We start from the raw sequence: 14,734 nt of genomic DNA on the forward strand, positions 1-14,734 counted from the left end.
CAGATTGGGATTCAAAATACCAGTCTGCCTATTGCCAAAGCTCATTCAAGTTCATCACCCCTGCAACCTAGCTGAGAAGTGGTTTTCAGGATTATCTCCACTTTACAGATGATGAAAGTACATCACAGAGTTTGTTATGTAATTCTGTGATATAAATTTCCCCAATCTAAAATCATTGGGATCTAAAAAGAATAAAACAACTCAGTTTTCCCTTATTTTTTGTGAGTTTTGTTTGTTTGTTTTTTCGTGGTTCCTGTAAGACTTACAATATAAACTTAACACGTCAAAACCAACTTCAGATTTATATTAACTTAATTCCCATAAGACATAGAAAATTTCCTCCCAAGTTAACATTATTGTCCTCATTTATTTGCTTTTCAAATAAATATTATTTCACTTCAACTTTTGTTTGTCGTTTGAGGTTTCACAACTCAAATCTTGAGAAATTATAAAATGCTTCTTTCACCTCTGTATTTGAGTTGGCATTTAAACTTGTTTTCTGCCTGTGAAACGCAGAATAATGGCCCTCAAATATGTCCATGCCCTAATCCTCAGATCTAAGAAATATGTTACCTTACTTGGGGAAAGAGACTTTGCAGATGTGATTAAGGTTAAGGACCTTTAGATGGGGGATTATCCTGGACTATTCAGGTCATCTCAGTCAAATCACATGAGTCCTTAAAAGTGGAGAACCTTTGCAATGGTTGCAGAGAACCAAAGAGATGACAGAAAGAAAAAAAATAAAAACGTATGTTCTAATTGGTCATATTGCTATTGTAATAACCAGAACAAGCTGTGAAACATCTTATTAAATGGTCAAAAATATAATAAAGATTATTATTAAAAAATTGTGATTTTTTTCTATAGAAGAGAAAGAAAATATAAAGATAAAACTTTAGTGTATTTTCCAAATATTGATGAAAACTAAATATAATTAAGATGTCTTTTTTTTCTGCAGCTTAAGATATTAAGAAATATTTTGCCATCTTAAAAGAACAATACCCGCTAGGGTAGTAAAAGTAGAGTCTGTGATAATTTCCTCATTTATAAATTTATTTCTATGTTAATTAAGCATGAATATTGCTAAATATTTGCATTTTAAAGAAAGATTTAAAAAACAAATCAAAATACCAAAAGCATATGTGTTTTGGTATTTTGTTTTCTATGTAAAGCATATTATTAGTACAATGGGAATCCTAAAATTGTGCCTATATATTTTTATACATAATTATTGTATATTTCCTTCATGTGGTCTCGCATAAGTTTTTTTAAGTCTTCATTCATTTGGATATAAAGCTGAATAGAAGCATTTGGCTTTATCAATTATCAATAGGAATAAAGGGGAAGAAATTATCAATCAATTATCAATAGGAATAAAGGGGAAGAAATTATCAATCAATTACCAATAGGAATAAAGGGGAAGAAATTCTTCCCTTCCTCAGAACAATGAATCCTATACATATTTCAGGACACTGAACACAAGTGCACTGATGATAAAAATTTGCTAGACTAGTTGCCACGCAATCAACCTGGGTTTTAAATTTCACTAGCTGGACTCTCAATAGGAAAATGAAATATATAAGTACAGTCTGGAAAAATTTGATAGGTGCTCAGTAAAACATGGATAGGAAGCCAGATACATCCATTTTCAGAACAGTTACAAGGTAGGATGCTGTTGTCAAAACTGTGGCATTTAGACAGTAAGTACTTGAGTGCTGAGGGTCAGGTAGCTATCTATGATTGCCTGGAATGGTCAGAAAATATCTTGTTTTTAAGCTTTACTATCCTACATACCAGTCAACTGAGCCCCTATCTTCATAAATTTAAAAACAAAACAAAATGACAACTCTAGGGACTAACAGCCATGTTAACAACTTGTTCAAATTAAACTGAGATCTTCAAAGACTCCTTAAGACAGAACTGATTTCATAGTTGGGTCATTCTTCAAGGCCTTTAGTAGCCTGAACTCACAGAATTTTCTAATAGAGGAAAGCACTTTCTTTACTTTTCCTCCTTAAACTCATCCTTAAAGATTTGGGTAGAAATCACTTCCTCTGTGTAGGAGGAAACATGTGGGCTTTGCAGCCAGTAAAGGATGACTGTGAGTCATTACTTACTAGCCTGATGCTTTTTGCCCAACTTTATTAGTTTCCTATGTTGCCATAACAAAGTATCACAAACTAAGCAGCTTAGTATAACAGAAAGTTATTGTCTCACAATAGACTAGAAGTCCAAAATGTCAGGGCCATGATCTGCTGAAATCTGCAGGGAAATCCTTCCTTGCCTATTTCTAGCTTCTGGTGGTTTCACAGCAATCTTTGGCGTTTCCTTTTCTTATAAATGTATTACTCCAATCCTCCATCTTACATGTATGTCTTCACATTGTCTCCCTTCTGTGCATGCTTGTCTCTGTATCCAAATCTCTCCCATTTATAAGAGCATCAGTCATATTGAATTAGGACCCACCCTAATAGCCTATGTTTAACTTGATTACCTCTGTAAAGACTATTTCCATAAGGTCACATTCTGAGACACTTGGGGTTAGGACTTCAACACATCCTTTGGAAAGGACACAATTCAACCCACAAACATGAACTTAGTTAATTTCCCTAAGCTTCAGTTTTTCATCTGTAAAATGCAAATAGTACTGTCTGCAGTATTACTGAGAAGAGTCAAAGAAATAAGCTATAGAAAACCAACTAGCATAGCAGTTGGTGTATCACAGGTGCTCAAATATATATAATTTTCCCTTTCATTTACATTTCTCCCAGATATTTATATCTCCTTGGTGTTCACATAAAGCATGATGCAATTTTATTTCCATGTATTACATTATACTGAAACTGCATATCTATTTGTCTGTCTAGCGTGCTACTATTTTTGAGCTTAGAGACTGTCAGAGTAATTTTTAGATACCCAATACAAAACTTAGTCTACTCACTAAGGATTTATTGATTAAATAGAAGGAGGAATGAACAAATGGATGGATAGATGAAACATGCCTATGCTTTACCAAAATTATCTCCTTTCAACCTCAATTTCTCTTGGTGGGTCGAAGTTTAGGTAGTATCAAAGTAATCTTAGGAATATACATGTTTTCCTTTGTTATTTCTTTGTTTATACTCTTTTCTCTTCACTACTTAGTTTTCTAGTTAACTGATTGAGACCTTCAGATCTTTTCACTCTTCTATGAGCTTGGATATTTAAAATCCTAATAGTATCCACTGCAGTTTCCCAGGAGTTTCCTTTTAGAATATCTGCCAAAATAATTCATTGTTCTCTCAGGTTAATTCATCTTCAAAGACATCAACACTCTATGCGGGAGGGTGTATGGGGAGAAATCTCGTCAGTAGTGTTGCTGGTTTTAATTCAGACGTCTATCAATCACAGTTAAATGCTATCTCACACTCTCTGAGATGGTGGAGATACGCAACCAATTTACATTTTGCAATAAAAATTATTTCTTTCCCATTTACTATATTTAGAAGAAAAATCTATTAGGTTCACTGATTATTTATGAGTAAAAGGACTGAGAACAGCATTGTAATAGAATTTTAAAACACACCCATATTCTTGTAGTAACGACAGAGGAAATGGACTGATTTTTCAATAAAGATTGCTTTATAATAATGACCTGCAGTTCAAAATCCAGGCTTCATTCAGGGACATGAATCAATTATCCATAATACTGGAATAGCCTGAAATAATCTTGTATTATCCTGCTTACAAATCTGAAGTTAAGGGAGGAAAACCTCGCCCCTTTCCTATGTAAAGGGGTGTAAAGCAATCTCAGTTTTATATTTTCCAAAAACATCCAAAGAACCACCTTAACTCCACATTTTTTGGTCCAAATAAACAAGGCCAAGAAAAGGTTTGGTCAGCTAATTAAACTTATCTACACTTTTAGCAATATCACTGTTTTCTAGTTCCATGAAGTTTTTTTGTCCAGTTCACTGAACTTTGAATTTGATCCACTCACAAAGCTGATCCTCCCGACTGCTATTTAATAAACCTAAGAGACTTTAAAAGATATATTAGGAAAAGAGCAAGGTAATACGGAGACTGTTTCCATATTAATTCATTGTTTATTTTATGGGTGCCTGCTATATATGCAAAAAACTCTGCTGGGAATTATTTATGGGCATCTAGGTGGTATAAAGAATGAGGTGGAGCCAGAAAACTAGACATAGCTTTTACCTTAGATAGATAAAACGTTAAACAGAAAACTACACAAATTATAGTGGATTAAGAATCTTATATACAGTGATATTCTGGTAAATGTACAACAACCTGCTCTCTGGAAAATAAAAGGCCCTGATATGCAGCATTTGTTGATTTCCATGGCATAAAATATTCCCACCATTGCCAATTTCAAGCTGTCAACATGAAATTACTGAACCTGGAATTGGGGAGAGAAGAACATTGGACCTTGTGAGTTGGGGTGAACAAACTGCAATGCACCACTGCTTAGATATAAATGTGTAGAGGGAATGATGATTTTGCCAGATATAATATGAAGGAGTCTATGTAGAAAATTCTATACATCCAAAAGAATGGTGGTCAAAATTATCATTTTGAATATCTACATTTGCATAGTCATCCTGGTAATACTGATGTTATTAAAACACAGTAATGACTTTCTCTTTGGAGCTCATAATAATTGCAGCAAAGTACATATTAGGTAATATTAAATTACATAGAACACATACTATGTATTTGACACAGTGCTATGAACAGGCGATTCAGAGATGAGTCGGGCATTGCATGTGCCTTGACATACGAGAGGGGGTCACTAGTGAAATACGTAGTCCCAGTAGGTAATGGGACAAATAGTAACATGGAGGTAAGCACCTGTCCTGCAGTACAGAGAAGGGATATTTAGCTTAGTCTGGTTCAGGATGGCTTTCTGGGACAAATAGTGCTGCCAGAGCCACTTTATGAAACAGATTCTGTTACTTTAGAATCATTCTAGTATTGCCAACCACACCCGGCCCTCATAGTTGAAGTGATGTCTGAAGACTTACTTGAAGATGAAGCAAGTCCATGATATTGTGAGGATGCTAAACACAGGCTGAAAATCAAATAGAAATTTAGATCATATATAAGATCCTTAATGAACCTAAAGCCATTTGGGGGGATGGTGAGATGGAGAGGTTGGTGGACCAGGTAATTAATGAGTTCCATGTGTGAACTTAGTGAGCTTTTAGTCAAGTTATTTTTCCCTTATCTGTTTCCTTATCAGTGAAATAAATGGTTTGGGCTGGATAATAACAAAATAACAGCTATTTTTATTGTGTGATTTCAATGTTGTTAAGTCCTTCACACACATTAATTCACTTCTCTCATCAAACCTATAAAGTGGATATCTTTCTTTCTCTTTTTATATTCAAGAAATCTGAGATGACTGTAAGCTACATAAAATCCCCAAATTCAGAATGGACAGAAGTAGAATTCCAATCTAGTTCTTCCTGACTCAAATCTCTTAGACCTCTCCTGAGGTAGTTCCTAACCTTAATGTTTTTTGATCTCTGAGCCATCCCGGAATGTTCTCTTAATTACTGTACTGGCAATACAGCAAAGCCAGTGGTAACCAAGGATCCAGGCTGAGCCCTGTCAGGTACATGCATCCTTGTGAACGAGCTCTGGAAATGGCAGGGAATTTTACCATCAAGTCTTCGCATTAACTTTTCAGCAATATTCCCCAGTATACTAATTAGGAGGGAGGTCCATCTTCTCCTTGGCCTTTGAAAAGTGATCATCAGCTTGACTGCTCTCATCAGAGATCTTCCCATAGCTTCTGATATTTTCTTTTTATCTCTTCTGGGTTATTTATTTTTAATTACTTAACATTTTTGAAACCTCCTCTTCTGAATGCATCTTAAATCTAGGGCTAAACAAGCTGAATGCTTCAATTTGTTACCCCACCTTCTATGAAGACAGCCAAAATATATTCTACAAATGAGTCATGTTTTCCCACAACTCTGGAGTTACACAGGCTCTGCCCACTTCTGGGAGTGGTCCCATCCTTTTGCCCATTTTTTACATGGCTAAATTCTCTTTATTCTGTGTGATTCAGATGATCCTCTGAGAAGCTCCCAAAGGGGCCCCATGTTCCCTCTGTTGTAACCCTCATCCTATTATATTACATGCTGCTTTCTCTTTCTCTCCTAAAGCTATAGGCTGTCTAAAAGCAGAGAAGAGTTTTTATTAACCTGATTAGCTCCTGCACCTGATACAATTCTGCACCTGGTAGAAGGAGAGTGATGGGAGGAGTTTAGAAGGAGTTTAGGTGGGGTATGCTAGAAGGAGAGGGTGAGCATGATAGTGTGGCAGACCTTTAGGGCTTGTTGGCCAGGTAAGAACTATGGATTTCATTCTGACTGAGATGGAGAGCCACTTCGGAGTCTGGAATAAGATTATGACATGAACTGATGATGTTTCAATTGAGAATAAAATAAATAATTGGGAAGAAGGGCAGCTTCAGATAGACAATCAAGTGTCTGGTAGCCAGCTGATAAAAAGGATGCACTGAAAGAGATGAAGTTCAGGAAAGGGTGATGAATTGACGAATGAAACAGTAAAACTAGACTGAACTTGTGTAAAGGAAAATTAAGACAAAGTCACTGTGATCAGTGCAAGATTGTGAGTGTATGTATGCATGTCTGGGTTTAGATATCAAGCCTGCACCACCTAGAGAACCTTTGACCATTTATTTTATCTTCCTCTTGGAGCCCATACTTTAAAACATTTTATTCACCAAAAAGAATTTACAATTAATTCACGCTACCATATTTTATTCACCAAAGCTGTAAGTAACCATCAATCTGAACTTCTGATTGTTGGGAGCAAACAAATGTCACCCCCTCCCAGAATCACCATTCTAGCCAAGAGCAAATCCAAGCAAGAGCAAATGAATCTCCGATTGTCATCAACCTGTGTTACCTAATCACAAGTATCATATGCTATCTCATGGGTTCTTTTAAATATTGAAAAAAACTTTACACTCCCTTTACTTCTTCGGTGGAATCCTAGGAATCTACGAACCATAGGTTTGAGACTCAATACGCATGTAAGCCTGCAAATATATATATACCTGTGTCTTGTGTAATGCATTATATATCTTATTAAATCACATGTATGTAGTATGTATACATTGTATCTCTAGAACATATGTGCATATTGTGCATATAATGCTTCCAAATAAGGTAACATTCACAGGTTCTGGGGATTAGGATGTGGATATATCTTTTGGGGACCACCACTCAACTCCTACAGATATATATATATATAGATAGATAGATATATATTTATAGACATATATAGATAGATAGATCTAATATATATATATATATATATATATATATATATATATATATATATATATCCCAATATATATATTAGGAAAGTGGATTGCAAAGGAGAGCTACCAGGCTGCATTACCTGTTAAGCATCTAGGACTGTTATATTAATAATGTCCTCATCTTTTATTGGTACATGATTATGTGGCTGAAACACGGGTTCCACTGGGACAATGAACGTATCACACATCTGCATCCAATAAGAAGATTCAGGCCTGTTGTGTTTATATGTCTTATCTGTTGATCTGACAAAAACTCTGTGAGGAAAAGAAAATGTTACCCTTGCAGATAAACGATTCTCAGTTGGAGGAAGATTAAAAGGTAGGAAAGAGTAGAAAAAGTATGACTGGGTATATATTCCCAACGATAGGGCAATATTTATGTATAAGGAGCCTGAGAGCAGAGGTTGCCAGAGAGCAGAAGATATGCCAGAGAACCGCGAAGTTAACGTATCGGTATTAGAGAGGTCGGGATCTCTTGTTAGGTTGGTTCTCCTGGAGGACTGTCTTAGTGATATCTGTCTTTGAGTGCAGGGCTCTTTTACTGTCTCTCAAAAGCTCATTCCAAAAGGCTTTTATTAGACACCTACTAAATGCCAGATACTGAGATGAACAAATGAACACAACAGAGTCCTTGTCTCCAAGGGAACATAATAAAGCATGGAGTAGGCAGGGCTGAAGGCGGTGGTGGGGTCTCGGTGAGAAACATACACATTCATTACATTCAAATCTTAGTATATTATAATTTTCTCAGAAAATAAAAAGAAGGGAAGGTAGAAACAAAGAACATTATCTAAAGACTGCTAAGGAACTTTAAAAATACATTCAAAATTCTGAAGTACCCTTAAATCTACTTAATATATAAAAATAGATATTGAATTATATTGGCCCTCCACGTTTGCTAAACATGAATTAATTTGAAAGCACCTCTGTAAAGCAGATAAAATAACTGATATTTATTGACAAATCAAAGACATTTAAGATTACTAGCTTGTTAATTTCAGCTACTCTTGCCTCTGACATTGGAGTTTCCAGCATTTACACTGGGCCATTTTGATGAAAGACACAACAGATAGGGCAGTTGAAACTTGAGTGTCTCTCAGGTGATTTTTCTAGCAGGTGAGACATACTTTATTACTTTATTTGCTATCTCAAAATTTTGAGGATATTTATACATAAATCCAAGGGTTATTGTCAAGAGATTATCTCACTGGATATCTCGCTGGGGTATAAGTAGCATTATAGAAACAATGCTTTCCATTTGGGAGAAAAACCTTTGTAAAAGCTCTTTTTGTCTGTTTTCATTTCACCTTCTAGGCAGAGGCAAACCCACATTCCTAATGAGAAACAGATGTCAGTAAATTTTTGAAAAATAAATATATGCCAAATACTGGAAATTACCTTTGTTAAAAATGACCACACACACAAAAAAATGACCACAATCAGGGTATAATGATTATAACATCTGACTTGGAGTTAGGAAATGTGGCATAAATTTTGAGCTTTGTCACATATTAGCTATGTGACCTTGTGCAAATCACTTAATCCTGCTTAAACATCGTCTTCCTCTGCTCAAAACTGGGTGAATTAGCATGGCACAGTTAGACTGATTCAAACACACTGTCACATTTGCAAGTTGAAAGGAATCGCACCAGATGAGGTTAAGGTAGGAGATAATCAGTTACTTATTATTCATAAAAAGAAGCAGTAAGTAATTCCAGGTGCTCGTTACTATTTTGAACACTTACAACTGCCAGTTAGAACCTTTATTTTGTCTGGCTGTTCTAGTAATTTAAGAATTACTTTGAGGAGTTGAGGTAGTTCGGCTAATGGGTGGAGAATGCTGGCTTGGAAGCAAATACCAGAGTTCACGTACAGGCTGTTCCATCTCTCCAGCTGTGAGACCTTGCACAGGTTATTTGGCTTCTCTGTACTACAGTGTCCTCATCTGTATAATGGGGATGTTTACGAGAATTAAGCAACTACACATAACGTGCTTAGAGGCTTGTCCGGCATACGGTGCCAGCCCCATTAATGTCAGCTAGTAGTAGCCATGGTAGAACTAGGCTGAAACCCTGCTAACCACCGGAAGGTCACAGTTGATCACAGTGCAGCCTCCCACAAAAGCCCCACAGGGACCTCCTCTGGCCTTCTGGGCTCCAATTCTGTCCAGACCTGCTGCTCATGCCATGCACGGACATAGAGAGAGACCGGGAGAGAGAAGACTGAGAGAGAGAGAGAGAGACAATGGTGGAAATAGAAAACATGCTATTGCATCACCATAGAAGGCAGAGTGCCAGCCCACAGCTCAAGACCTGGCCTCTAGTGCTCTATCTTATCACTAAATGTTTGTAGGACTTGAAAATGTCACAACTTCTCTGCAGCTGTTTTCGTTCATCCGTATATTTGACATCATTATAATTACATGGAGTCTTTGTATTCGGTTTTACCATTTAGATTTTACTAGAGCTCTGGAATCTAGCAGATATGGATTAAATCCTAGTTCTGCCATTTACTCCCTGTGTAATCTGGGCAATTTCGCTTAACTTCTCTATGCCCCAGTGTCTTCATTTGGAGAGTAGTAATTATGAAGTGTTCCTCATGGAACTGTTAAAGATATAAAGAAACTTGTATGGGTACCTATACATAGTTATGGAATCTGATAGCAGAAAATTTGGCTGTGGTGGTCCTCACAGCTTCAGAAGTATTTCACATGCTCTGCCTGTTGTGACTGGTACCATTTACACATGATCCCATCACTACTAGAAACAATATTATCTGAGGTAAAAGCGAAATAAGACCACTACTGGTAAAACTGTATCACAAAACAATACCACACACACACACACACACACACACACACACACACAATAGAATATGCCCTAAAATACTAAGTGTGGTTATCAAAATGAGACAAAACTTGGGGCAATGTTTCTTATTTATACTTTTCCATGTTTTGTCATCTTTCTACAAATGCTGTATCTTCAGTATTTGAGCAAATGGCATATGCAATACAAATAACTGTGAATAGGGTCCCATGTGAACACGGCCCATTTTGCAGTGCTATTCAGAGTCGAGTAAACTTGCTGCTCCCTGCCTTCTGTCTGGCACCTGCAACAGGAGGGATTTCTCCTGAAAAGCCTAGGACTGCACGATAGGTTTTTGAAAATAATGATCGTGATTCACCATCTCTTCTTACATGATGAAAGAGAAAGCAAATTATTAGACTCTTTCCTAGTAATATGAATAACAATGATCCTTTCAGGTCTGGTCAACAGTGACCACGTCCTTACTACCCTTCCTATCGTATTCTTGTTCCTCTGCAATCCCTCTTTCACATATAACCCCCAGGTCAGGTAACTATTTTCCTCTGAACTTGAAATTGATTGCCCAAAGCATAAAGACAAGGAGGCTAATTTTTTGGCCTATTTTTCAAAAGTAATATGGATTTAAATCCCATTTTCAGCTTTTTATCTTATTATACTTTCTTTTACTACCATATTTTATTTTCTAGATATACATCCCCATACCTTTGGTCATTTTCTCCCTCTGACTGGTATGCACTATCCTTCTCCTTTTATCTGCCTGTGAAAATCCTTTTCGTATCTCAGATTAACCTAACATACCATCAAAGAGTAGATTCTAGACTCATAAGTTAGATTTCAGGATACCCACCAAATGGGTCACATCAACAAAGAGTAAGGTCACCCCAAAGCATGTGGTTCTTGCTTCTCTCCACTCCCCAAGGAAGCCCAGCACCTTAGCTTTCTTTGCCTTTTCTCACTACCTTGGGGCTCAGGAACTCTAATCACTTTGAACTTGGCAGCCAGATTTGGCTTGGTAAGATTTGGACTTTGAGGTAGGAAGCTTAGCTTGGGAATACTGAGACCAACTCCCATACTCCAATCCAGCTTTTTCAACAAATTTAATTGGCAGTTATATGCACTAGCTTAAGTAAAATTAAAGTGGAACTTTGATTTCTCATTTGTCATTGTTCGTGGAGTATATAATTGCCTTGGAAGCCTCAAGGGAAACAGATTATTTATAAGACTTGGTTCTAGCGATCCTGGGTTCCTCTGGCCAAATACTATTTAATGGAAATCTAACTCTTCTTACACTTAACATGTTACTGAAGCTGGCATCTTGCTCTTGTTCACCTACCTCCTCCCTCAATGTGGCTGATGTGTGAGGTACACTGGGTCCCAAGGTCGGTTCCTACTATTCTTTCTATTTTACCTGCCACTACCATGTAGCTGAATGGCTATACCGACTTGCCTTTCCTATTTCCTCTGACTTTGTGTTTTCTCTGATTTTTCGTTTCACTCTGAATCCTATGTTTCTTTAGAAAGAGAATCCTCCTCTACCCCCGGCCTCACCAGCACACACGTGTACGCACATACATGCTCTATTTCAGTCCCCCACTTCTTTCCTTCATGGCAATTACTGCAACTTACATTTTTCTCTTTTTGTGTCTGTCTGCTTGATGTTTCTCAGCTTTCCCCACTGGTACATAAGTTCCAAGAGGGCAGAAGGTGTGTCTTATTCACCTCTGCATCTAGAGTCCCCATTAGCAATGCCTCACATAGATAAGGAACACAAATAAATACATTTTCATGTGATATCAGGCACCCAGAGCTCTGCAGTGGGCAGGCCCAGATATTTCAATCATAGTCATTTTGAGGGCAAATAAGATTTTCCTTGGTGTTTTTCTTTCTTTTCGCTCTAGGGATTGTGGGTGTACTTCAATCTTTCTTTTAAATTGTGGTATTTGTAAGTGTCAAATTCAGTGGCATTAATTACATCCACAGTGTTGTACAGCCATCATCACTAACTCCAAAATCTTTTTACCCCAAACAGATACTCTTTACTCATAAAACAATAATTTCCCATTCCCCCTTCTCCTGTCCCTGGTAACCACTAATCTACTTTCTGTCTCTATCAATATACCTATTCTAGATATTTCATATAGAATCACACATTTGATTTTTTTGTGTCTAGCTTATTTCTCTTAATATAATGTTTTCAAGGTTCATCCATGTTGTAGCATGTATCAAAACTCCATTTTTTATGGCTGAATAATATTCCATTCGACGGAATACCACATTTTGTTTCTCCACTCATTTGCTGATAGACACTTGAGTTATGTACACCTTTTAGCTGTTGTAAAGTAATGCTTTTACAAATATTGGTGTACAAGTATCATTTTGAGTCCCTTCTTTACTTTTGGATACATACCTAAAAGTGGAATATTTGGGTCATATGGAAACTCTACGTTTAACTTTTTGAGGTACCACCAAACTGTTTTCCACAGCAGCTGCACCATTTTACATTGTGGTGGGTGTAATTTAGATTGGCTTTTCCTTTAACTGAGATTGTGAGGTGGGGATGAATTAAACAAAAGCTTGAAGCAATTCCTCATATATATGTCTAAAATTGTCAAGCAGTTAGACAAAGTGAAATATTGCCACCTATGACATTTGAGTCAGTGGCAGTTATAAGCAAAGACATGACAAACCAGCAGAGGTATTCGAGACCTATTTTAAGCAGGAACCCAGTAGCTGAAATACCCATGCACAGAAGTGTGTATACAGATACAGATAGTTACAGTTATAGATATAAATATAGATACAGATAAGTGGCAGAACGTATTTTATTTCAGTTTCAAATAAAAGTCCTAAATCCCATGCAACCTGAAATCTAAGAAATGCTTTGGAATTCCTGGTTTCTGTCCTTTTTGATGGCTAGGGGATGGTGAGGGAAAGAAAAATTCAAAGTCTTCCTGACTCTTAAGGATTAAATCTTCTACCAGAATGAGCACACACCCTAAACAAGTAAACACCTCATGTAATATTTGGAACAAAACGGTTTCCTTATAAATAGGAACACATTTTTTCCCCAGCCACTTGATTTCTCCATGTGACACACCTGCTCCCGAAGAGATGAAAAAGATTAAAATCCACAATATAGAGTCTAATAACAATGAAAAGGGACTGGTCCCCATTGTGGGCACAACTCGATTTCAGGTACAGGGGTAAGTGGATGAACTCCCTGGGGACTCATAAAAAAAGATTCATTTTTAACAAGTCCTTCACCTACTCTGTAGGTGAAGTACTGTAACTGCAGAGCTTGTGTGGATGTCTGTACCTTTATTTACCTATCCTGTTTCCTCTCATGTCCTACTGAAAAAATAAGCCAAGTGAAATTAACACAAACAAATTAGAAGGCATGTAGATTTTTTGCACTTTAAGGTGAAGCTTTCCCTCACTGTTGGAACACTCTAAACTTTTCTATCTGTTTGATTGACAGTGTGAGCAGTTCATTCATGTACCTTCAGGACTTTAACCCAGGTGACATACTATACTCAAAAAAGCACTGAGGTTCACAGCCTTGGTTTTTATCCTGGTTATGTTTCTAATTAGCTCTGTGATGCTGAATGAGCCACCAACATCTCTCTGGGCTGTGTTTCCTTATTTGTAAACTGAGGAGCTTGAACTAGATTGTTGGTTTAAACGTTGGGTTATCTCAGAAGTTAAAATTAGATGTGAGGGGTTGGTAAATTGGTGGGGGCTGTGGGCTTCTTATCTTTACTTCAGACACAGTGGTTTTACTTTTATTTATCCTGTGCTTTTGGAGTCTGGGCACAATTTTGTTTGAGGAGAAGAAAAAGCTCTCTTACTGGAGGTAGTAGAGGAGAACCTATAAATATGAACTATTTAGCAATAATAAATTATTTGTTATCCAAGTATAAACTTCTTTAATTCACTTAATATAAACCAGCTAAACTGACAGCATCTACCAGTTGGGGGTGCTGATGAGCAGGGATAAGTGCCGTGCTGTAAGTGTGCAAAGTGAGATTCAGAGGATCGTGTGTCTACGTAACTTCCTAAAAGGACAAAAACGAAGAGTTGCAGAGTGCTCAAAAGTTGAGATTGTGGAGTACAAGTCACAATTCTGTTCTTCAATAGTTTTCTTTGTTTTTTGCATCAAGGTAACACATTAAATTATAAATTTACTTTAGTATAATTAAAGTAATGATAGTGCTATATGGACAATTTACCGTCATCAAACAAATCCATGTTTATTATTTTCAAAAAGGGTCTGGCTTATCCTGAGGAACTTCTTTGCTCCCTTATATTTTGTGGAAATAACTTTAGGCTGGAAATCAAGATCCTCTGACTCTGGTCTTGGGTCCCTAAACTAACTTTACAGTCAAAGGCTGGCATTCCCCCTCTAAGCATTTATCCTATATTTCTGTACATTGTCACTTTTTGCCATGGCTTAATTATATGAATATAATAAATTAGAACAACAATAATGTGACAGCAAATGTCTAAAATGTTGGCATCATGACTATATAAGAAAAAGACCTACAAGACC

General features: G+C 36.8%; 1 protein-coding gene across 6 annotated transcripts in view; it reads right to left on the reverse strand.

Moving 5' to 3' along the window:
• Positions 1-14,734, reverse strand: part of GRM5 (glutamate metabotropic receptor 5) — a 555,933-nt gene that overhangs the window by 391,214 nt on the left and 149,985 nt on the right. The window lies entirely within an intron of this gene.

Source organism: Orcinus orca, chromosome 8 (genome assembly GCF_937001465.1).
Source record: "Orcinus orca chromosome 8, mOrcOrc1.1, whole genome shotgun sequence".
NCBI classification, from domain to species: domain Eukaryota; kingdom Metazoa; phylum Chordata; class Mammalia; order Artiodactyla; family Delphinidae; genus Orcinus; species Orcinus orca.